Here is a 25,669-nt window from a genome sequence, read left to right on the forward strand (position 1 = left end):
ACCCATGTTTATATGCAAACATTCTTACTTGTTAACAAAATATGAATCTCTTCCTATGGACCAAGAGGACAGGTTCAGTGGAGCACTCATTCATCCTTAATGAATGTTTCAAAGCCTCTTTTTAAAGAGATCCTGCATATGCCACAGTGACAGATATTTCCCTTTATATTTGTTAAAAGGAAATCTTTCATTCATTAAATTCGTTTTTTAATTAAACATTCTAAATATTTGTTTAAACTTTGTAATAGAATACTAGCATCATATACCTCTGTACCAGTAATTTCTTTCATAGTAAAGGATCCCAAAATTGTTTGTAAACTTTAGACACACAAGAATTGCTTCAACATGAATGCTGCCCAGTCACCTCTGCCAAAACATTGCACATGTTGTAACAAAATACAGCAACACTGCACAGCTATTGATCCAATGAAAACTGAACTCCAGTCCTAAGTCACTTAGGACTTGTGTAGACAAACAGAGTGCAGCACACTGGGGTATATATTTACAGCGCACTAATGTGTTGTGCAGTAACTATCCAGGTGGATAGCACATATTAAAAGTTCCCTATTGCTTATTGACCCACTCCTATTTAAAGTGGAGTAAAGCGAAGTGCACTAGGGAACTTTCAGTGTGTGTCGGAGTACACGTGGACAGCTAGCATGTAGCATGCTGTAGATTTACAGCCCAGCTTGCTGCACACTATCAAGACAAGCCCTTGGCTGCTTTTTGAAAACCCCATAGTCAGGTGCCTAAATATGGACTTTAGACTCCTACTTCTCAAAGTGTTTGCCTGTATATTTTTGGTGTTGAGGTGTCCACCACAGAATGAAGTATTCCAGGTGTGGACTCACTAGAGCTCCTTTGAAAGAGGTTGTTTTTCATGACAAATTGGAGCCAATTACCTCACTACACTACTTTCCCATTTACAGCTGACGTGTAATTTATACCACTATTAAATCACCATTAAGATTAGTATAGCAGGCCATATTTAAGTGGTTACAGTTGTGTGAGTTAGGCACTGTAGAGGGTATACATGCCTGGAAGGTGTAATTTGTAATGCTGTTATAATTCATTGGTAGTGTTAAATATGGCTTAAATCCCACATGTCACTGTTGGTATGTGTGACCGGAGTCCCAAGGGAACCACACTGAGGTTACTGAATTAGGGTATACTGCAAAGAATGGGGCAGACAATCCCCAAAGCTGGTGGTCATTCCAGTATTTAGAGCCACCAAACTAGCCTTCAGACAGCTTCTATAATACCTTACTGGTTACCCAGAAGCCAAAATACAGTTCCCTTAAAGCAACCCAGCCTTAGGCTTTCACCCAGACACCCAAGTCAAATATGATGAGGATTACTGAAAATCTTATTCATCATATAAGAAAGTTCTACCAATCCCAAAGGATCGGACATGTTACCTCCCAGGTTAATGAATATTTCAGATCATACCCAAATAAATGCGTACAGCCAATTCATATTAACTAAACTAAAATTTATTAAAAAAGAAAAGAGAGAGTATTGGTTAAAAGATCAGTATACATACAGACATGGATACAGTTCTGAGATTAGATTCATAGTAGAGTTGGTGAACTTTATAGTTGCAAAGAGTTCTTTCAGAATTAGTTCATAGGTTGTAGTACAATCTTCATATTCAGGGTGGTCCAGATGGGACTGGAGTTCTCAAGCTTCCCCTGCATAAAGCATCAAGCAGATCTGAGATAAAAAGGATTGGGACCCAAGGGGTTTTTATACAGTTCCAGGACTTCTCTTGACAGCTGGGAGTCCTTAGATGAACAATAGGAAATCATGGAGACTTTGAAGTAGACCTATTTCCTATGCATCACCGGTAATTAGCTACAGGGATTAACATAAGGCAAAAAGAACAGGAGTACTTGTGGCACCTTAGAGACTAACAAATTTATTAGAGCATAAGCTTTCGTGGACTACAGCCCACTTCTTAGGATGCATAAGGCAATTGCCTGTTTTCCACCATTCACAGGTGATTTGCTGTACATTTCAAATAGAGATGAATACAGTGATATCACTGTATTTACAGTTAATTTAAATGTTAAAGATGTCCTTTTGATCTCTGAATTAACAGAATGCAGCATAGACAGGGACTGTTTGATTACATTGTTGACTCTATCAATATATATGTAAACAAACAAAACACAAACATTATTCCCTAAAGGTTGGATCTGGGTCAGTTAGCCTGCAAGCTACTTAACCCTTTTTGGCCATGTGTCACAGTATGGAAGGGCAGTGTAGGCTGGAAATGGGTTGTGATAGATCTGTTGTGGTATTTATCACACATTCATCACCATGGCATCTATGGAAATAGGAGCAGGGTAAAGGTAACTAGATGTGTGGTCTTGGGTAGAAACTTTAAGCTTATGCCGCAGGAGTGAAACCATGTCTGTGGTGACTAGCAGAGGTGTCAAAATTAAATTTCTCCCCTACTTTAAAAATGTTTTAATCTTCACAAACAAGAATTAACAAATCCTGACTCCATCCCTCGGCTCCTACAACACTCATCTTTCCATCCCCATGTGAGCTGAAAATAGGATATCTGTGGGGCAAAGAGGGTATCTGAATGTTTTGGATATCTCTGGAGACATCACGGGGAACTAAACCTTAAGTTTTCTCTTATACAGATTGCTCCATGGTTGTCTGTCTTTTAACACAGCATTAAAGGTCATTTGGCAGGGAATGTGTAGAAACCTCTGCATCACCTGACAGCTCTCTATCAACCAACTTCTACTCCTGATGATGGCTGAGCAACCAGAACATCTCACCCTTAAATGTGTCTGCCATAAATTTGTTGCAGATCCAGGAAGATAACTTGAGTTTTCTGAATTGTTATCTTGTGCTTCAAGGCTGTACTGTGCATGTCCAGGAAGCAAAAATCAATAGTTATGTGTCTGCAAACCTACACAGAATTGCTTGCAACATAGCTATCCCTTTTCTTAGACAAGGGAGGGAGAATAGCTAACTCTGCAAGAACATCAAATCAAACCGAGGTGTCCTGCTTTTTCCATTCACTGTGGGGAGAGCTCACAAATAAGTACCAATGCTGTTTGATTACTCCTTTGATACCTCTCATTCTCTGGTTGCCTACCTTTCTGTGGCATCAGTACAATAAGGAATAGTCCCTGAAGAAAGATATGATGAAGGGGGGACATATGCAAATTTAGCATTGCCTGTCACTCTCCTGTTGTGGGGCAGGTATGAACAGGGAGCACACAGAGGCACAAAACTCCCAAACAAATCCCTAAAAATAGTATAAAGGAAACAAATTCTACAATTTTGATTCAAGAGAAGAAAATGAGACAGTAAAATGATTTGTATAAGGTGTGCTGCAGTCCTGGAAATGGAGGGCTTTGGAAATGGAATCACAACAGCAAAAGAGCTCTAGTAAGATGTTCTGCAATTAATGCTGTGGACAGTAATACAAAGATGCACTATATTTTAAATGTATCAGAGTGAATAATCTGCAGAGATGCAGTGAATCTCAAACAAATTATGCTGCTCCATTTTATAGACAATAAATGAGAAAACTTCCACTTCAGCATGTTTAGGGGAAGGTATATTCATTGTTCTTGTGGTGCAGTGAATCAACACTTTGAATGTTTGGAACTGCAGTCACTTAGGATGTCATGCAGGGTGTCTGCAAGAATAGCCCCCAGAACTGGGTTTTTTTCTGTATGCATTCCAAAACAGAGGAAAGGTTTAAAATATTCACCATTTCTCTCAGAACAATTCACACTGGAGCCTGATAAGGATTAAACAGGCACATGGCATAAATGAAGCTGGTAGGGTCAGGTGTTTAAAGTTTGAAAAAAAGGAATAATTTTATTTGCAGACTTAAAATTCTAGTCTTCCAAAGAAATTTAAAAAAATTAGAGTGTGAGAGTTTTCCAACTGTCAGGAAGTTTATTTTTTTCAAGTATTGTTCTTAATGATTTTACTACAGCACTTGGATCCATTTTATTTATTAATATTTCTGAGGAATATATGGCTGAGATTTTCAAAAGTGACTAGTGATTTTGGGTGCCTCAGTGTTGGGTATCCAACCAGACACACTTTAAAAGGGCCTGACTTTCAGACAGTACCAAATACCCACCCTCTGAAAATCAGGCCCCTTTAAGGGATCTCAAATTGGGCACCTAAATATCAAGGCACCAGAAATCACAAGTTCCTTGTAAGGATTTTAATCCTATATCTCTGTGCTATATTAGTAGCTTGTTTTGGATCAGTTGTTATCTTATAAAATATGGATAGATATGCACAATGTGTTCTGAGGTAGAACTTTATTTCGGTTCTGTCCATCTGTCAGGGTTCTTATGCTGAGTTTATCGTTGTGGTATCTGCATGACTCAAGAACAATGGTATAACACAATGTGTGACACCTTAACTTTTCTTGATCTTTTGTGCTAAATTTGTGAGGAAAACTATTAACAAAACCAACACATATTCCTGTGCTAATAGTACCTGTATTTTATCAGACACTAACACTTAACAGAGAGTACAGTTCTTCTCTGTCTTGTGTCAATATACCTGATGTGGAGGGAGAGAGGACACAGGAAACCTCTTCGCCATATCTCCCCAGCGTGCTCCCACAAAAAGCTCAGCAATATTGTTCTCTTGAGCCATAGGCAAGGCACTCAGCTAACATATTCAGCAGCCCCCCCACACCACAAGAATGAAAGGTCAGTTGGCAGATGTGCATCTGTGGCCCTGTTCATCTGTGCCTTTGCTGCCTTCAAGAGTGTGAATGCAGAGATACTTGCTGCTTCTTTATGGAGCAGCAGGATTAGTTGCATCTTAGCTGCCCCTGAAGCATTCTTCATGTGCAGGCAGGATAACTTGGAGATCTTTTGCTCAGTCACTACTGCTTCAAACTTTACCCCACCCCATCATGCCTTGCAGTGAGGTTAAGATATGTTCCTTAGGGCAGTGGTTCTCAACCAGGGGTACACATACCCTTGGGGGTATGCAGAGATCTTCCGGGGATACATCAACACATCTAGATATTTGCCTAGTTTTACAACAGGCTCCATAAAAAGCACTAGCAAAATCAGTATAAACAAAAATTTCATACAGACAATGACTTGTTTATACTGCTCTATATACTATACACTGAAATGTAAGTATAATATTTATATTCCAATTGATTTATTTTAAAATTATAGGGTACAAATGAGAAGGTCAGCAGTTTTTCAGTAATAGTGTGGCTGTGACACTTTTGTATTTTTATGTCTCATTTTTGTAAGCAAGTAGTTTTTAAGTGAGGTGAAACTTGGGGATACACAAGACAAATCAGACTCCTGAAAGGGGTACAGTAGTCTGGAAAGGTTGAGAGCCACTGCCTTAGGGAACAAAGTCTTCAGCCAAGTGCAAAAATTCCAGTACAAAAGGCTGTATAGTGGTCAGAAATGCCATCCTAGTGAGTTGGGCGCAATTCCATATTGATGGGAGTTTTTGTTAAAGGGAAGATCAATTAAAATGGTCAGTTTGCCATCTCTTATGTTACCAGTATCTAAATTCATTTCTGTGCACTGTTGTATTGTTTTCTATTATTCACCAAATAGACTGCAACTCAACCTACGGCAACCTGACCCAACAGGAAGATGTCCGGTCCATAAATGAAAAATCAGTATATTCACAAGGGGAAGAAAAATATTCCAGTAGATTAGTTTTTAGAGTTTAGAGTAATTATACTATTTGTTAATAAGTAATGCTTATTATATGAGTAATGACCAAGAGACTTACCCTGATATGGTGTCTACTCTCACACCCTCTGACTGGTAAAAACCAAGATATATAGTATATGTAACCCTATTCAACAAATGTTTTACTGAGTTACTATTTACTTACAGCATGGATTCATATGTGAGGTTCATCAAATGTGGAATGAAAAATATTTGAACAACAGAAGTTTAGTTCGCAAATCAATGTTTTCATTTTTCTCAACTAGCACATCAGTCATGGTTGGCAAAGTTCAGTCATTCATCTTGAAAATAAACTCAAACTACAGACCCATTGTAAACTAACAATATTAATGGTATTTTATTGATGCATTGACTTATTTGCTGAACTGTAATGCAGACAATGTTGTTTACACGTCCGATCTGAGAGTTCAGTCTCAGATTTGCCACACCACATAGTTTAACAGCATTAGAGATTGTAGCAGTGTTCAGTTGTTATAAATGGATAGTTATATCTTTAAGGAACTTTCACACTGGGGTGTACTTTGAAAAGATCATTTAACCAACAGTTTATTCTTCCCACTCCCATTGCTTATATTGTTGCTATTTGGGGTACTGAAAACCAGCTTTCTCCTTTACAAACCAACTACTCTTTCTACTTGATCCTGCAGTGAAATTATAATATTATATTTGGCATGTCTAGGGTAACCAGATAGCAACTGTGAAAAAATGGGACAGGGGGTGGGGAGTAATAGGCACCTATATAAGAAAAAGTCCCAAAAAACAGGACTGTCCCTTTAAAAATGGGACATCTGGTCACCCTAGGCATGTCTATAGCTACGATATCCATGTAATGTCACCAGTTCAATGGATATAGCTTCACTAGAGAACAAAATGGAGAATATGTTGGGGGAACTGGTTTAAATACTAATATCTCTGATCTCTATTAATTAGCAAAAATGGCAAAGAAAAAATATGAAGAACACAGAAAAGTACCTAATTCCATTCTGCAATCATGCAACCTCCTATTGTGGTCTTGTCAGATACTGTAAGTAGTGTTGGCTTTGTCTAGTACTCGGAGATGAGAAAACTTGACAGAAAAGCGAAAGGTTTCGGAGTGGTGATGGAAATGTATCAGGTGGCATTCTTCCATCTGAATTAATATTACACCAGTGACTAGCTGTGGTGTACTATGTTTCTGGAGATGTCGTTTTATCCTCTGCTCCATACAGCCTCCTTTTTGGAGAGGAAACATGGTGTGATTATGGTGCTAGATTGGGACACAGAAGGTTCCCAATTCTCAGTTCTCTCACAGACTTCCTGTGTGATTCAGTTCCCACCTGCAAAATGAAGACAATAATACTTCTTTTCACCCCCACTCTTTAGATTGTAAGCTCTTCAGGGCCGTGACCATCTCTTGCAGTGTGTAGTATGCTAGCATCTAGCATGATATGGCTGTGATCTCAGCTGGGGCCTTTTGGTGCTACTGTAATTATACTGCTACTATAAAAACTTTTGGTTTGCGGTCATTAACGATCTCACTGCTCCCATAGGGAGAGTCCATTTGTTAGCCCCAGTCACATCCTGGTCAAATTCAGTTTTGAGTAACTACATTCTATCTAACTAAATTGACCTTTTATTTTCAATTGGGAAACATATTCACTTTTTGCCCCAAATCGTTGTATGGTTTTTGTAAACTTTCCAGAGTGTGCTGCACTGTAGCGATGGATGAAGGCTTAAAGAGTGATGTAGATCTGTTGGTAAAGAATTGGGGTTCCTTCTGGATGAATATGTTTTAAAGCTTTGTACAGTCTGAAAGCTTTTATTTAAATGTATGACTAGTTTGCTGGGAAGTCATGCCCATTTTTCATTCTCTGTGTGGCTTTGATCATCTTGTCTATGCAGTTCTCAGGAACTCTACAGGGGATGAGCAAACTAGCTATTAACAAATAAGAACCAGACTGAACCCTTCAGCCCAAACACTGAACTAAACCTTTTAGAAGGTTTGGCTTAGTTCAGGGGTTCTCAACCTTTTTCTTTCTGAGCCTCTTTCCCCCCCCCCCCCCCGTTCCTCCAACACGCTATAAAAACTCCACAGCCTGCCTATGCCACAACAACTGGGTTTTCTGCATATAAAAGACAGGGCCAGCATTATGGAGTAGCAAGCAAGGCAGTTGCCTGTGGCCCCATGCCACAAGGACCCCTGCGAAGCTAAGTTGCTCAGGCTTTGGCTTCAGCCCTGGGTGGCAGGGATCAGGGCCCCAGGCTTCATCCCCATGCAGTGGGGCTTGGCTTTCTGCCATGGGACCCAGTGAATCTAACACTGCCCATGCTTGGTGGACCCCCTGGAACCTGCTCGCGGCCCCCCAGGGATCCCCAGGCCCATGGCTGAGAACCACTGGTTTAGTTAATTAACTTCATCTCCCTTCTCCCCTTGAATATTTGATTCAAACTCTGTTTCAACTTTCAAGTTCCATTGTGGTCACAACTGGTCAGCAGTACCTGTTGGGTCAGTCCCTGTGTTTTAAAATCATATGTTGCAGGGTCAGAGGTACCCAGTGCATTTTGGAATATCATAGGAGGAAGTTCAGTGAGAAGAACAGGGAAATATTGTAGGGAGCATAGTGGCGGGATGAACAATGGAATACAGTAGCTCCAGCCAGAGAGCTGATTATACTCCAAAGAAGGAAGGAGAGGGAGGATTGGGGATCACATAAATGTATCTGTAAAGGAGAGGGAAAGGTAAGGAGAAAGTAGTGTGGGGACGAGACAGAGGAATTGAATACAAAGAAGAGTGAGAAAGGGAGTAGATTTCATCATCTCTATTAGGAATAACCTTCTTCAGTTCATTGACAAACCAAGATTGCTCACTGAGTAGATTGGTAAAGTACTTCCTAATCAAATAAGGGAACTTTAATCTTCAAGAAATTATACATCATTCCAGTTGCTCAGGATACTCAGTAAAATCATTATTCATTGCCCTTGAAGAGATTATTATCCTGTATTAAATCTCACATTTCTACATGTTCTAAAGACTGAATCCTCCTGAAAGATTGAAAGGTAACAGTTTCAATAAAGAATTATTTAGCTAAAATAGACCTGACTAGTGAAATTTAAGTGCTTTTATTAATCCTTCTTTAAGGAAGCTTCTCAAATTTAATCAACAGTCACAGCAGAGGATGGTTACAGATTTATGACCCTTTAAACAATATAAAATGTACTCTTAATGAAAGCCACATTCCCTCTGTTTTCTTTGGGAATGGAGAGCACAAGTCATTGTTTCGACTGACCACAGCTTGGTAAGAGAACCAGGGTTGGGGAGGGGCAAAGGTGGCTTTATCCTACCTCTTTCCCTCCCCTGTTCGGGGCCTGGCATAGAACAGTCACAGCTGCCCTTTTTTGCCCCTAGCTGCCAAGCAACTGCCTGGCAGCTGTAAACAGCCAGAGTGCAGTCCCCACCCAGAGCTCATTTCCCCGGGAATGCCCTCTCTGTCAAGGATAGTTGTGGGTGGTTGATGTAGAGCCAGGTACAGCCATGTGATGACACCCCCTGTACTGGAGGCATTTCCTTGTGGCTAGTTAAGGTGGCTACAACATTCCTTTAAAACACCAAAGCTGGCATGGGGGAAACACAAATTGAACCCAGAGTTTGTAATTTACTTAATATACTGAACTGTATGTTTGCCAGAAAAGTATTTCCTTCTGTTTTAAATGTTCTGTTTGCCTGATTTTGTCCTAAGTAAATAAAAATTCTAATTCCCAGGAAAGATAGCCAATATCCAGGATCACATTTTGGGACTTTACAGATGACATGGTTTCCTTTAAATATCTTGCTTCAAAACACCACTACTTTGGTGCCATTCCCTGATATGTATAAAGGCCGTAGTATATTTCATTTTATGACGCACAGAAGCAAAGAAAGCTAAAAGTATATTGTCAGGATAAAATCATACATTAATTAAACATTTCCTTACCAGCACCTTATTTTTACCAATGACATATTTGCTGTTAAAGATTTCCATATATTTAATGCTGTTTGTTTTACTTCTTGGTATTCCACTGAAAAGTGAAACTGGTGGACTGACCACTTTCAGTTGTGTATATATACCATTTCACTTTCTAGTACAGGCACTACTCTCAGGTCCGTCTTCAGAGGAGGGCAACATGGGCGACTGCCCGGGGCACCATGGTCAGGGGGTGCTTAATGTGTAATGAAAGACATGCTGGAGCTCAGCCCTGGCACAAATTAAGCACTGGCTGGGTGGCCGGAGAGCAGTGGCTGCTGGCGGGGTGCCTAGTTCTGAAGGCAGCACCACTGCCAGCAGCAGCGCAGAAGTAAGAATGGCATGGTATGATATTGCCATCCTTATTTCTGCATTGATGCTGGTGGTGGCGCTGCCTTCAGAGCTGGACAGCTGGAGAGCGATGGCTGCTGGCTGGGAGTCCAGAAGTGCCAGGCTTCACAAATTAAGCATTGGGGCACCATGATCAAGAGGTAAGGAGTGGGGTAGGTCTGTGGTGCAAGGTCACGGAAGGGAACTCAGGGCAATGGGGGTGGAGGCAGGAGGGGATGGGTGAGGAGCCCATGGAAACAGTTGGGGCCAGGAGCAATGGGGGGATGGATGGGAGAGGCAGCAGGGGCGCTAAAATACAAGTTAATCCAGAGTGCCATTTTCTCTAAGGCTTGCCCTGACTATCCTAATAGCATCTGTGTAAGGGCTTATCTACACGGGGAAACTGCAGACTTGTTTATTCCATAAAAGCTATACTGTTTAATATCAATTCTCAAAGAGCTTCCTGTAATATGGTGGTCTGCCCCTTTAAGGGCCAGACTGCCTGGGTCCAGCCAGCCCTGTTCAGTTTATCAGACCCAACTGAGAAGGTAATCCAGTGCTTATTATAAAGGGCTGAGAGAGCTCCGTTGAAGGGATCTGCTAGAGGGAGATTGTCTCTAGTGACTAGCCCTGGAGCAAAGATGGACAGGAGCAGAGTGAAAAGTGACTGGATCCCAGCAGCCTGCACTGATTATGAGTTTGTGATAGTTTGCTAATTTTGTCTCAATTAATAAAATAGTGCCTTGGGAAAAGGGCCTGAAAGATTCTCTGTAAGCCGCGGAGTCCTTCCTGGGCAGGGGAGTCAGGCCAGCAGCCTACATGTGATGGAAAACGCAGGCAGGAGATCGGCACTTGGGACTGAGGGGAAACTGAGGCTAGCCTGAAGCCAGCCTCGGTAAGGTGGCCCTGTAATGCTCCCCATTTGGACACTGTACACCGGAATAATTAGTGCACTTTGTGGAAAAATAATGTTGGGCTAATATATTTAATACAAGTGTCAATATAGTTCATTAACAAATCTGTTGGCCCACTTGACAAACTTTAGGCAAAAAGTTTAATAGAATTAGAGTCTAACTCCAGACTAAAATATCTTTAGAGTTAAACAACACATGCTATGTAACTTTTTTTTAAAAGCAGTGGAAGAAGAGAAATGAAGAGAGCAAGGCCAAGGGATAAAAGCTGTATACATGTAAGAGTTAAAGTTAGCTGGACAGTGACATACAGGAAGGTCATTCCAAATCAAAACCAGGCTCTCACTTGGTGATTATACATGAGCTGAAGTGCTTTGTTGATTCAGTACTATGTTGTAGAGGAACCGAGAGGAGGCTGGTATTAAGGGAACCAGGGAAAGGAGGTAAGTGAAAATCAAGGTATATGAGGTAGACTGGATGAAGCAAGGCCATCAGCGGTTTTTAAAAACGATGGAAAAACTAGATCCCCTAATTAAAGAGCCAATGGAGTTGTTTGAAGCTGGAGGTTTTCATAGCTTCATGGAGTTTATACTGTTGATTAATATTATACTATCCGTAGGAGGATATATGAATGTGACTTTTGAGCCAGAAGGGGGCATTATATCATGTAGCCTGACCATCTGTGTATCACAGGCCATTAAATTTCAACAGTTATCCCTTTGTTAATCACAATAACTAGGGTTAAATTAAAGTATTTCAGTCCTCAGGAGACTAAACTGTATGCCACGGACAAAGAACTAAGTGCCCGAGGTGCCACCAATGGTTGAGGCCCCTTGAATGGAAGGGAATTGATTAGGGAGGATATGCCCCAATGAGCCTAACGGGATTCATGATCCATGCTACAGAGGAAGGTGAAAACTCCAATGTACCTGTCAGTCTCCCCTTGGGGAAAATTTCTTCCTGACCTGTAATCTGGCAATCATTTGGACACTGAGCATCTAAGCCAGACACACCAGTCAACGATCTGAGGTGGAAAATGTCGTGGAGAATTTGGATGTGGAATTTTAACTTTGTGCCTGTGACAAGGTGGACGGCAATGCTCTATTCATGCCAAGTTTTTTGAAGACTTATTTTCGTTCAGCGGCGGGGTAAAGAGAAATCCTTGCAAAGGCTAGATTTTGATTCTAAACAAACTCTTCTTCATTTGTGTTTATTACAGAGCAGAATCTCTTTATCTCTAAATTCTTTTCCAGTTTGTTTGGTCTAAGTATCCAAGGGGAAATAAATATTTAATTATTTGCACCTCTGGCTTTTGAAAGTATGGGGAATGTTAACAGTCTTGGGTCTTGGATTGAATCTGTGCTGTAGAGAAGAGAAGGGACACATTTTTAATATAATTCTGTGAGAGAACTGTGCCAGACACTAATGCCATTTTTTGGAGTGTAAACACTGTCACTGTTGTTTCTGCAGCCAGGTGGTTAGTGTGTGGGGAGGGGGAAGAAGCTGACATTTCACATGCCTTACTCCTGAACTTCTGAGTAAGTTCACTCTTAATTTTGGTTCTATTTAATCTACGTACCATCAAATATTACTTTCCTTTTATTTACGTTAGCGTACCCGGAAGAGAGATTATTTTGAAATGTAGCAACAGGTTATTCTGTCTTTTCTAACTCTCACATACATACCTGGAGGAAATATTACTATTTTTTTCATTTAACATACGGAAGAATGTCCCAATGATTGCAGCAAATAGTAAGGGAAAATCAAAGGACTCAAAATGTGCTTCTCAGACAGCTTTAAATTTACTTTTTGTTTTCCTGATCTGTCTCTTCCTATCCCCACCTTATAATTATAAAGAATTATTAATTAACATTTGTATTGTGCAAGTACCTGGAGGTCAATGAGATCGGGGACCCGTTGTGTTGTACAAACATATTGAAAATGACAGACCTTGCTCTAAAGAGCCTAGAATATAATTCAAGACATTAGAAAGGGGTTGAGGTGAGGTGAAGAATAAAAAAGGATGTGCACATCTCTTGGCCTTTAAGGAGCAGTAACACAGCTTGGCACTTGACCTATTATCAGGTTGTAGTTTACTACATGCATTATAGAAAAGGGTGAGTTTTGAGAAAGGACCCGAAGAAGGATAAGATGGGGGGCTTATGGATTTGGACTGGGAGCTTTTCGCACTTGTAGGGACCAACATGAGAGAGTGTGAAAATGGTTGTTGAGAATGGAGAATCAGGGCACTCGAGGCTGGCATCATTAACAGAATGAAGGTGGCTAAGATAAAAGGTCAGATAGGCCAGGCCGAGCTAAACTGTGAAAGGTATGGAAAGTAAGGACAAGAAATCTGTTTGAGTTACAAGAGGGGGAACTAGTGGAGGGACTTAAGAGGAATGACAGACTGAGCCAGGAAGAAGACCTTGGCACAGTTATTTTGACTGGGCTTGAGGGCAATGAAGTTGCAGGCATCAACGCTAGAGAAGAGGAGCTCCCAGTAGTAAAGGTGTGAGATGATGAGGGATTAGACAAGAGTTTTGGCAGTGTGGACAGAAAGGAAACCTTGGATCGTGGAAATATGCAGGAAGAAGTGGCGAGATTTATACTCCCCGAATGTGGGGGAGGAAGGAAAGAGAGGGTCAGTTCAAAGTTGAGCTAGAACTATGGATCCGAGTGACAGGGAAAATAGTGGTGCTGTCCACCCCAACAGAGGAAAATAGAAAGTTCCAGGGAAAAGATCAGCAGCTGTGTTTTGGCCACATAAAGTTTCATTTTGAGGCTAGACATCCACAAAGACATGTCAGAAAGACAGGCTAAGATTTTAGTCTGGATGTGGTCAAGCAGAGAGGTAACTTTGTGAGCAACAGACATGAAGATAGTATTCAAAGCCATGCTTGCAGATGAAATCACCTGCCCGTTGGATGGGGGAGGAGGAGGAAGGTAACATCCCTAACTCTGTGTTTAAATGTTTGGTGCTCTTTTGTGTGTCACACATTTTATTGCTGAGGATTTCTAGGCTCTACTGGATATTTTTTGTAATTAATAATTAAATATTTTTATGATTAACAGTTATCGCAGCTACGTACAAAGACTGCAGCACGGAACTTGCAAAAAAGGACAAGTGAATTTTAATTATATAGCATTTTAATATGGATCTTGGTATGAACTAGGGAACACACTTTGAAAATCTGTATGCCTTATATTCACAGCCTGTCTCTACTGCATTAATAGAAAATGTCTTACACTTAAACAGTACTTTTCACCCTGTAACATCTCAGATCTCTATATAAACATTACAAAAAAGTTAGAGCCATATCCTGACATTGATCTGTGGGAGTTCTATGAAAAAAGGAGCCTGGCCTTTTATGTGTGTAAAAAATGTGTGGTTGCCAAAACAATACTTTTCATTGCCGTTAATCAAAAACTATGTAATATAGCAGATAAAGCCTTTATTTCTTATTTCAAAGATAGTGAGTTGAAATACTGTTAATATTCTGCTTCTCTCATCATTTCTGTTCACTTTTTTTCTATCCGTTCTTGTCTCTCTTTTCTTTAGAAATCTGCTCCAAAATATTGAACATGTTTAGGGGTGGGAATGGGGGTTGGGAGAAGAAACAGTAGGGAAAAAACATAGCTTAACTATATGAAAAGATATTAGTCATTTGAATGACCATATTAAATATGACACATCTCTTTTTGTCTAGTTTTGTTTCCCCATTCCCTAATTCAGAGTTTCCATGTGTGGGTTCATAAACCTGGGGAGAGCAGGCCTTGCTTTAAAAAAAGAATCTCACTAGTACAGCTGCACCAATGGTAGCAATGGTGGGAGTATTAGCAGGGCTGTGGAGGCCATTTTAATCACTCATTCATCTAGACTTCTGAGGAGGAGGATTAAGTGACACTAAGTTGGAAGAAAAAGTAGTGTAGTGTGGAAACAGCCTAATAACATTTTAGTTCACTTGACCATTTAGATGATATCTACACAGCAATGTGTACCCATGTCTTACCTTGCATGCCCAGGGGCACATGTTAGCCAGCCAGCCTCTGAGAGTCTATGCTGCAGAGCTGCACACACTCCATACCCCATGTACCTGCATCTACAGTGACGCTGCAGTTACACATGTTTAACACTAGGATTTCTGAGGTGTATCCCAGGGTTTATAGAGCTCGATCCTACAGGCAAAACTTCCATCTTCAACAAGACTTTTGCCTGAATTAGGACTGAAGGATGGGGTCCTTTAACCAATTCAGATATGCCTGTATTTGAGGATATCACACTTTCTTTTTAAATATGGCTGAACTGTTCCCCAATGTTCCTAATTAGGCCTTTTTATTTGTGAAATAGTAAAATCCATTTGTACTGTATGGGTGCCTAAGATGAGATAAACGAATGTTTGATGAGTATTGTCTATTTAAGTTAACCTTAGACCTAAATTATCTATTACAGCAGAGAAATGACTGATGAATTACACACCAAACTCATTTACCCTGTAATTCGGTAATTTTTGTAATTGTCACTGTTGGTTCGTATGGCCTTCTTACTGTCTAGTGTTTGCTCTTAGCTTTTACCTGTTTGTTTAACAAATATCTGGTACATACTGTACCTGCTCAGAACCTTGAGTTTCTAATATATCAGAATCCTGAACTAAGTGCAAGAGGAAGAAAGATGCAATCCATATAAAGAGATATTCTGAAGGCCATAACGTCACCAAATGCTCAGGAAAAATTACTAGTTACAATATGTGAAGTTAAATTTTATATCTACTGACACCTAAGCCATATTTCAAAGTCAGTAATGCTTGTTAATTTATAACATTTTAAGACCTGCATATTAAAACTACTCTGTATAATCTTTTAATTAGCACTCTTGTTAGTTACTGCAAGGTATGTGACAAAATTTAAACAGCTTAATAATCTCCAAGAAATGTAAACTAGGCTTTTCTATTTTTATATCACCTGCAATATCTTGGATTTCCTTGCTTGGTTTTAAAATACTCAAGCACTGCTTTAATAATCGTTGAAAGCTAGTAATAGCTCTTTCTTTTGAATAGTCTGAGAGGCACTGACAACACTTGACAATAATTTCCTCACTGGCTTTCATAGTTACTTAGACCTGAGGATCAATACTTCTCTCAGATGTATGCTATATAGAGTATTCTGAACTTTCAGGACCAGATTGCTCTGGTCCTTAGCATGGGTGTACAAGCAGCCTTCACCCCTCCCACCCCATTGTACCCTCCCAACTAAATGGCCAGGGATTTGGCAACCCTGCACTGTTCCCTTTTTACAACCCAAAAGATTCAGCCTTAGTGGAAACAGGGAAGAGGTGGGATCATTTTTCTCCCCCACCCAAACTGACCCACTGAGCTGGCTAGTCACAAGAGGGCAGGTGGCACCATCCCAAAGGATGGTGCAGTGTGCAAACTCCCTCTTCAGGCCAGGAAGCTTTAGGAGACATTGTACACAATCCCTGTGGAGTGCCTCTTGGGATAGAGCAGCTACACACCATCCTCTTCTCAGGGCTGTCGAATTTTCATAGCTGTAGTTAAATGCCACAACCTAACCCATGTGTTTTAAAATATGGATTGAAAGCAACATTACATGGGAATTACATCCAGTATTCCTTAAGGAAACAAAAACAGGAGCTGGAGAAATTACCAAATCTAGGGAATCATAGAAGTGTAGGACTGGAAGGGACCTCAGTAGGTCATCTAATCCAGTCCTCTGCACTCAAGGCAGGACTATATAATACCTACACCATTCCTGAGAGGTGTTTGTCTAACCTCTCCTTAAAAACCTCCAATGATGGAGATTAGGGTGCTGTGGGTTTCCCTTGCAGGCCGGGCCCTCCAACCATGTGATTCATGCCAAAGCCACTGTGCGTGTGTTAATGTGTGCAGGGAACATACCATGTGCACCCTGTTGATGTGTATTAACAGTGTGCTAATGTGGTTTGCTCTAGTCCCAAGACAATTCAAAGATGTCTTGATCAAAGTGCATTGAGGAACTGTTAATGTGCATCAGGGTGCACATGGACAGTTATTCCACACTATGGCGGGCTGTTACAGGGTAGATCACACCCTAACTTGCTGTAAATCTGCCACCTGAGGCAGCTGCCCTATTTGCCTATGCCAAGAGCGGCCTTTGCATACACCTCCTTTTGTCAATCGCATAATATGCTTGAAAAGGCGACACCTAAAGGCTGCCGTGGTGGAGGCAGCATTAGTTCCATCATGGACTGAAAACTAGTTAGTGGTGTGTTCTGAGTAGCTATATTTCATGCTTATATGGTTATCAGACGTTTTCTCCTAATGAATTCCCTTTATCCTTGTTGTAACTCAGGCCAAAGTGGTCAGAGCCGCATCCTGGTTCTCTTTTCTGGATTGGAGCATTTTTTTAAAAATTTTTTTGACTCATCAAATACCTCTACTGATGAGATGCCACTCCTAGTGTTCATTCACTCCTCTACTCACTCCAGGTCTGCAGCTGAAGCCAAGGCCTCGGTCCTATAGTTTGTGCTTCACTACAGAGTAAATTCCTGTACTGGTACAGGAATCTCAGGAAGCCTTGAGATTTGGGAACTATTTGAAGGGCACAAGGGCAGTTAGGTACCCAACTCATGGTTACTTTCAGTAACTTCAATCTGTGCCTTTGAAAATCTCCCCGTGGAACTGCTGCTGTGGCATTGTTGAAGAACTGTAGCAGCAATACAGCTCAAAGGCACATGCCAAGAAGGCAGAAAAAAAAAAAAAACCCAGAAAGAGCAGCTGCAGGTTAGGTTCCCAGATGGGAATTGAGATAAATGAGCAAAAGCTCCTAGAGGATGGAACAGTGTCCTGCCTACCTGCTGTTCAGGGCTGAGTGAATTCAATAAAATAACACGACTGAGTCGCAGTGTAGGCAGCGTTTTGATGGATGTTAGGAGCTAGCTGGAAATTTTGGTGGATGTATAGGAATGGAATAGGATTGGAAGCAATATGGTGGAGAGGATAAAAAGCTGGGAGGGTGGGATGTGGATAGGCCAGTATGAGGTGGGATTCTGGAAGGACGACAGCAAAAGGGAAATAGTGACTAAAATACTTTTGAAATGAAAGAAAAGGAGAAGTCTGCGTGTGTGCACACGCTGCAGGCAATCTGCAGAAGAGACAAAAATCAGTAGAAGAAAAGAACTGTTTTACTACTGTAAGGGTGCTCTTGTATTATGTGCTGTTTTGAAAAGAAAAATTCTATAAGGCAGGTAGATAAAACAAAAATAATTAGGTGGACTTTACAGACAAAGTTGCAAAGACACAGGTTCTGTTTTGTGCCCACAGTCCTTGACAGTGGCAAAGGGTGAAGGATCAAAAATGGATACCATGTAGAGTCAAGCACAGGAGTTTATTATGCACAGAGCTGGCAGAGTGTCACTTTGCTTATCAGGCTCAGAGACACTGCAGAACAATTAATTACAATAGATTATATAGGGTGCTCATTGGGCGGAGAGAAGCAACGGGGATAGGTTTCCCAAGCCCCTGAATAGGTTCTAGCAGCAAAACAAGATAAGCACAATAAACCAGATTACATAACGGCTCCGCCCAAGGCTCAAATTAACATATTGCTGACACACAGGTAATTACCCCCAAATGATGTCTATTAAAGTGTATAGGTTAAATCCTAATTTTGGGGTCCAGGGGAATGAGGTAGCAGCTCTCCCGGTTGACCAACAGGTACATTCCTGGAGATTTAAAGCAAAAAAGCAGTAATTAGTACTGAACAATAACAATTGTTTATAAGTTTATCCTTGCATTTCTGTGGGCTAGGATTGGCATACATCTGTGAGGGGAGGGTGTCATAACTCATGTCAATTATATTAGGCCTCTCCCTGAACTCTGTCTGGGATCTGAGGGGTATTGTACCACTATCTCCTCCCTGCATTAGGGAGTAACTGTGAGGTCTTTCTGAGTGCTTCATGCGTCTATAACTTGCAATAAGGAAGCCCAATTACATTTGGAGTTATGCTGACTCCGCTCACTGACTTGAAACACACAAGGTTATCCGTTTACCCCAGCTTTCTCTTAGCTATGTATTGTTCTTTGTTAGCTAGTCCTCATCTGGGCCTATATGAAAAGTTCTTAGCAGAAACTCTAATTAATATTTTATGTCCACAGCAAATGGATTTTGGCCTTTCAAGAGCAATTGATGCTTTATTTTTAAAAATGTTGTGTGCACCACATGAAATTCTTGTGTATCTGGTATCAAATCCTGGCTTCCTGAAGTCAGTAAGTTTTGCCATTGACATCAATGGGTCCAGGATTTCTCTCACATTCTTGAGACATCTCACTTCTACTGAAGATGTTTTTATGAAAAGAAGAACTGTGCACAGCAGCTCTGTCCAGAAGAGTGTGTGTGTGTGTGTGTGTGTGTGTGTGTGCACAAGTGTACATAGGTAGTTTGGAGAGCTTGTCTATTATGCTACAGATGCTTTTCCAGTAGAGCTGTACTGGTACAGGAATAACAGGAGAGCCCCCTAGTGTAGACGCAGTGTATGCTGGCAGAAGTAGTTCTTCTGCTGGCATAGTAACACCACCTTCTGGAACAACATTAGCTATATCAACAGAAGCATTCTTCTGTTGGCATAGTTGCATCTATAGTGCAGGGTTCGCCAGCATAGCTACTTTGGCTACAGGATATGTTTTTTTCATACTTCTCACTGACATAGCTTTGTAGTGTAGATCTCACCTTAATTCTGAGAGAAGGAGATAAAGGAGAGACTGGTTTCAAAATAAAGAAAAATACAGTGATGAGGATTTGTGAGAGGAAGACAGAGTGGTGGGTTTTTAAATAAAAAAAAAGATAAACATGACTGAAGAGAGACTAGAGGGGAGGTTGGAAGAATGAAAAGAGAAAAGGGAGACACTGAAGCATGCAAATAGGGTGAAATGGAAGAGGATAACAAAAATATGATGCAATGTAATGTCGAAATGGAACTTAAAATGTCCAAAATGACTGAAAAAGTATCTCTTTGTCAGACTTCAAGGGTACAGTGTGTGTGAAATAGATATTTTAAAGATCTATTGGAATAGAGAAAGCATTATAACGGCAGACTTTTTGGATATCTCTTTTACACACATTTTTATCAGACCTTTACGATATACAGAAAGAACTCTTTAGTCACTTTTGCCAGTCTATTACACTAGTAAAATATTACATGCTATGTAATTATAATTGTATGTATATAATAGTCTCAATAGAGGAATGGAAATGTATGTGGGGAGCTTAAAGTGTTATTTGAATATTGAGATTAAAAGATGATTTCCTTAAATGTTGTAATACTTCCTAAGAAGATAATTCATATAATCTGAGATGAAGCCCTTACAGTGCTCTTCTTCAGTTCTTCCACATTTTTTCACCCAGCAGGCATTAAAGCCCCCCATCAATTGCTGATCCTTAGCTAATCCTTCCAAAACATTGTAGAGAGTGCCCCAAAATCACCCTCTTCCTCATAGCTGATTCACTTCCTCTCCTTACGCACTTGTGCACTTAGGTGGATTCAGGGAAGCACCAAAACATGCTGAAATGTTTTCTTGCCTAGGGATGCTTTCCTGAATCTGGGCCTCTGTCATCAGCTCTTTGCCTGTCTCAGACCTCTCCAGATGCCTCACAGACACATTCTTCCAGCTGATTGTCTTCTTCCTGCTGGTGCCTGGCCTGAAAGGATGGGTGACCTGGGAAGAGTGTGCCATTTGTCTTTTGAATAATGGCATTATGAAAGAAAGAAACATATTGGCTGATCAGCGTTGGTACTGACTGCTAGTGTACATGTGCAGGATAGAGCCCAGTAGTTCACTCCATCAAGTGTAACACACATTTTTATAAAAGCAATACAAAGTAGACACTTGTAAGAATTACAGCTTCCCTAGCTTCCCATGCTTCTTTAAGGGGTCCTTTCACTTTGTGCCACACAGCAAGTATTGAACTCATTATGTGTTATGATTTAAAATGAAAATAATGAAGAAATATTTCTATCAGAACAAGACAGTATATAATAAAAAACCAAGCTCACGTTGTCTGATAATGTACAAATTAAAAAAAACATCAGAATCTCTCCAAGGTTTTGTTTAGCACAGGTAATCCAGGCTGGAAGTAAAAGCAGAAATTTGCCAACTTGCTTGGCAGACTTTCTCGCAATGTCTTAGTTGATAACTAGTGAAACAGTGTCCACTGCTGGCAAATCAGATAATTGCACTATAAGTTATGGAGCTGTGTTACTCATCACAAACAATTGTGGTTAGTAACAGTTGATCTTTACGTCCAAACACTTTCTAATTAAATTTGTTGGATGATGGTAAGAAATCAGGTCACTGAGCTAAGATTATTCATGCTATTATCACTGGTAATAGTAAATATTATAAAGGTCAGTAACCAATGTGTCAGTGTAAAACACAGCCCCTGCTCTTAGTACTCTTTACTTTTAGAAAACACAGGGCTGATTTTTAACACTTTAAATATGCTTGTATTGGTCAGGACTTTTATACTGTTACATCTTCAAGACTGAGAGAGAACACAGGACAGATACTGTGGACTACATCTTGCTTTCCTTATTTACAGGAGTAGTGCGTAAGGCAAGCAGGAGATCTCTCGTTATCAGCCAAGAAATTCACTACGTAGTATTGAATCTTAAAATTCCAAAAGCTGCCAGCATGAGCTATACTATTTGTGGTGAATGTTATTTCTACCAAAAACTCTAAAGTCTAGATGAAATATAATTGAAATTGGGGTTACAATTCAGAAAAAATTTAAATAAACACAGTACATTAGCATGATGATTCAAATAAAGTATTGGTGGGGGGGTAGGAAAAACATCTGAAGGAATAATAATAATATGTAATTGTTCAGAGGCTCCTATACATAAAAATATTAGTCTTATCATGCCTTTGAATATCTACTGACTTAACTAAGGGAGGAGCTTTGTTATTTCTAAAGCAAGAAAAGGACTTATATCTCTGTTATTGATCTGTCTCATCATTTCATACCACCCAGTAGGAGTAAGTGGTCAGCTTTAAAGGAAAGAAAAGCAAAACATGCAGATCCTAGGAAATATATCAATTATCTTTGGTTCTCAAGGGTGGGAAGAAAGGTGATGAAAAGCTGCTTTTCAGCTCACCCAATCCTGAAGGCAGCTGGAGGCAACATCAACCCTTGTAAATTAGAGCAGCATTGGGATTGCTATAATCTATGTTGTGTGGCAACTGCCTCATCATGCAGCCTGCGGCGATCACCAGAATGCAAGAATTTCCAGCCATGACCTCAATGCTGTGGGGAAGTAGTGGAGCTGGGAGTAGACAGTGTAGAGCTAGGTTCTAGAGGAATCCCTAGTTATCCTGTTAAGACAGTTTCCTGGCCTTTTTGTACCGCAGAGTATTGCAAAGGTGCCAGAAGAAGAGCTATAAATGTGGCATGTTGTCACTTTGGATGCACAATTCTAATTAATGCCACTGTAACCCACAATAGCACATCAATTAATGACCATGGGACAGATTCCAATCTGTTCCACCAGTGTAAATCTACTGACTTGGAGATATATAGATTAGAATCTGCCCCAATGCTCCTAAAAGCTTTAAAAATAAACAAAGCTTTGAAAGTGTCAGCAAATGAAATGTGCCTGTTGCATCCATCAAACAACTGCCCATTACATGTTGTGATGGACCCTCTGGCTTTCTGATCTTTCCTCTTACACTGTGCTCAGATTGTAATTATAATTTTACTTCATCACCTTGAAGTTAGCACACATATTTCCAGCTCTTTCTGAACCATTCATTTTATCCTTACCTGGGAATTCAGAATCTTGCAGGATCAGTCCATCACTAAAGACTAGCTCTAGTTTTCCTTCAGTGAACAAGACAGAGTATTTGAAAACTTAACCAAATATACAGTCACAGCAGTGTTTAAATATTAGTTGCACTGCTGTCAGGGCCGGTGCATCCACTAGGCAAACTAGGCAGTCGCCTAGGGCGCCAAGATTTGAGGGCACCAAAAACCGGTGCCCAAAATGTCTGGGATGCTCACCCAGCGCCGGCTAAATGTGTAACCCTCTTCCCCCCGCTGTGCGAGGGGGCGCTGCGGCTTTGATCAACTCTGGGCTGGCCGGGAAGTGATGTCATTCCTCCTCGGGCCACCAGGGGCACTGCGCTGCTCCCTGCTGCTCTGGCTCTTCCCCAGGGCCTCTCCCCTGCTCAGCCCCCCCCCTGCCCCCACTCCCCTGAGCTCTGCAGCAGAGTTGCGCCTGCACTCACTGGCAGCAGGAAGTGTAGAGACCTGGCCCCAGCCGCGCCGCCGGTGAGTGCTGGGGGGTGGTTCCCCCCTGCCCTCCAAGCCAGTCCCGACCCCCCGGAGGCCTGCTCCCCCCCTCGCTCCTGCCTCCCCCATGGAGGCGTGGGGCACCCCCCCTGTTGGGGGGGCTGCATAGGACCCCAGAATATCTAGGGACAGCCCTGGTACCCACCACAATGCCCTCAGCCAGCCCCACACCCCCTGCCCTGCCTGCAGCCAGCCCCGCACTCCCATCTCCATCCAACCCCTGCAGCACCCCGGTGCCCAAAGCCAGCCAGTCCCACACCCCATCTCCAACCAGCTCCGCATCCCCTGCCCGAAGCCAGCCAGCCCCACACCCCATCTCCAACCAGCTCTGTATCCCCTGCCCTGCTCGAAGCCAGCCAGCCCCGCACCCCCCTTTCTCCAGCCAGCCCCTGCTGCACCCCCATACCCGAAGCCAACTAGCCTCAAACCCCCGTCTCCAGCCAACCCTGCACCCATCTCTAACCAGCTCCGCATCCCCTGCCCTGCCCAAAGCCAGCCAGCCCCACACACTCCTGTCTCCAGCCAACCCCTGCCTCACCCCCCTGCCCCAAGCCAGCCAGCCCCACACCCTGTCAGGTTATTCATTTATTTTCATTAAATATGTAGTTTAAATAATGAAATTAATAAATTTTCAAGCCGAATATGTATTAATTCTAATAAACAATGCCATATTATGCAATATTCATTTTTGAAAGTTTATAATAAGCGATGCTCCGGGGGGAGGGGTGGGGGTGAGAGGCTCAAGGTGGAAATTTCGCCTAGGGCGCAAAATATCCTTGCACTGGCCCTGACTGCTGTATGAGAAGATTTTGAAGGGCCAGATTGAGGACTATAAGGAGCCATAAGGCATCCCTTTACTCCCCTGCACTGTTGTGTTATGGATCGAAGCATGAGGGGAGGAAACAAGCTTTGCAGAATAGCTATTTCCCCTCCCATCCAAGTGAATAGAGACTTGGCTTCACCCCCTTTCACCAATGTAACTGTGCCGGTGTGCAAGAATGTTTGCAGTGTTGTAACCATATTGGTCCCAAGGATTTAGAGAGACAGGGTGGGTGAGGTAATATCTTGTATTGGATCAACTTCTGGTGAGAGAGACAAGCTTTTGAGCTTACTGAGAGCTCTCCTTCTGATCTTGTTGTGCAAAAGGCACATACATTGCACCAAGTATTGAGCTGTGTCCCTGTAGTGGGCGAGGGCAGAGGAGGGTGACTGTGTAACTGAGCCAGATTTGTAAAGGTATTTAGGTTCCTAAAGACGCAGATAATAGGCATTTAGTGGGATTTTCAACAGTGTCTAGGCACCTAGGTGTTTTAGTAAACCCCGCTCATTGCCTAGTAGCTGCATATTTAGCCACCTACATAGCGTTAAAAATCTGGCCCCCCAGACACAATCTGCCCTCTGGTCTGTTCCTGGGATGATGCAGCTATACACTGCACTATACACGGGGCTAGTGGAAAGCACTTTACTATTGTTAATTAAAGGCCGGATCCTGCATTACGCAGTCAAGAGTTTAGACATTGACTTACTGGGAGCATGGCTGTGAAGTAGGTAAATATTCTGTGTTATCATCTACGTGAGAGAAATGGCATTTTCCTGCAATATCTTTGGGAGATCTTACACTGTTATGTTTATGTATCATGTGGGCCAGGGATTGTATGTAATTTCATGGGGGAGGCTCCTCCAGAAATTAAGAACAATCAGGGGTGATTAGGCAAATTAACTCAGGTTATAACACCTCCAGAGAGGTACCACCACCTGCAGAGGCTCTAGTTCAGAGACCAACAGATAAAGAAAGGGCTTTGGGATAAATAGCCCAAGTTTAAACGGACTCAGGGCTTGCTTTCTGATCCAACAACCAGACAGGACCTTCTGTCTAAGGGGGCCCGATCTTTTCTGGGAAGGTTTGGAAGGACTTTGGCCTACTGAGGGCCCACAAGACTGCTGGGTGACCCCTGGTAAGCTTTTTAGCATGCCTATAGGAACTTTTATTGTTTTTATGTTTTCTCTGTAATGCTTTCACTTTAGAATAAATGTGCTGGCTTATAAAGAGCTGTGTGGTAACTTGCCTGTTCCTAGCCTTTAGAAAGAAAGCAAAGCACAGACACTCGTCCATTTAGGCAGTCTGGCTTGCTGGTAATATTACAGTGTAGGCAGAGAACTATGCAGCCTGGAAAAATCCCAGTCAGGTGAGAGAGAAACGATGGATCCAAGAGAGGTGATGGCTGAGGAGCCAGAAGCCTAGAGTAGGTAGCATTGGTGGACCATGGAGGGGAAATACAGGTGCAGTTGCCTTGAACTGTGCCAGTCTGCAGGGCCATATCTCTTTGTTGTTCCTCCTTCATCTCTCAGCATTTCCCCCATATCTCTCAATGTCACC

At 41.7% G+C, this 25,669-nt stretch overlaps 1 protein-coding gene across 2 annotated transcripts in view; it reads left to right on the forward strand.

Moving 5' to 3' along the window:
* FGF14 (fibroblast growth factor 14) overlaps positions 1–25,669 on the forward strand; it is a 629,737-nt gene that overhangs the window by 372,868 nt on the left and 231,200 nt on the right. Inside the window, exon 1 of one of the 2 annotated variants that reach the window (XM_034758205.1) lies at positions 12,443–12,491. The exons of the other annotated variant lie outside the window; for it this stretch is intronic. The gene's annotated coding sequence lies outside the window, so the exon portion shown is untranslated. Of the gene's footprint in view, positions 1–12,442; positions 12,492–25,669 lie in introns of those variants that run through there. 2 annotated transcript variants of the gene reach the window in all.

Source organism: Trachemys scripta, chromosome 1 (assembly GCF_013100865.1).
Source record: "Trachemys scripta elegans isolate TJP31775 chromosome 1, CAS_Tse_1.0, whole genome shotgun sequence".
Lineage (NCBI taxonomy): Eukaryota > Metazoa > Chordata > Testudines > Emydidae > Trachemys > Trachemys scripta.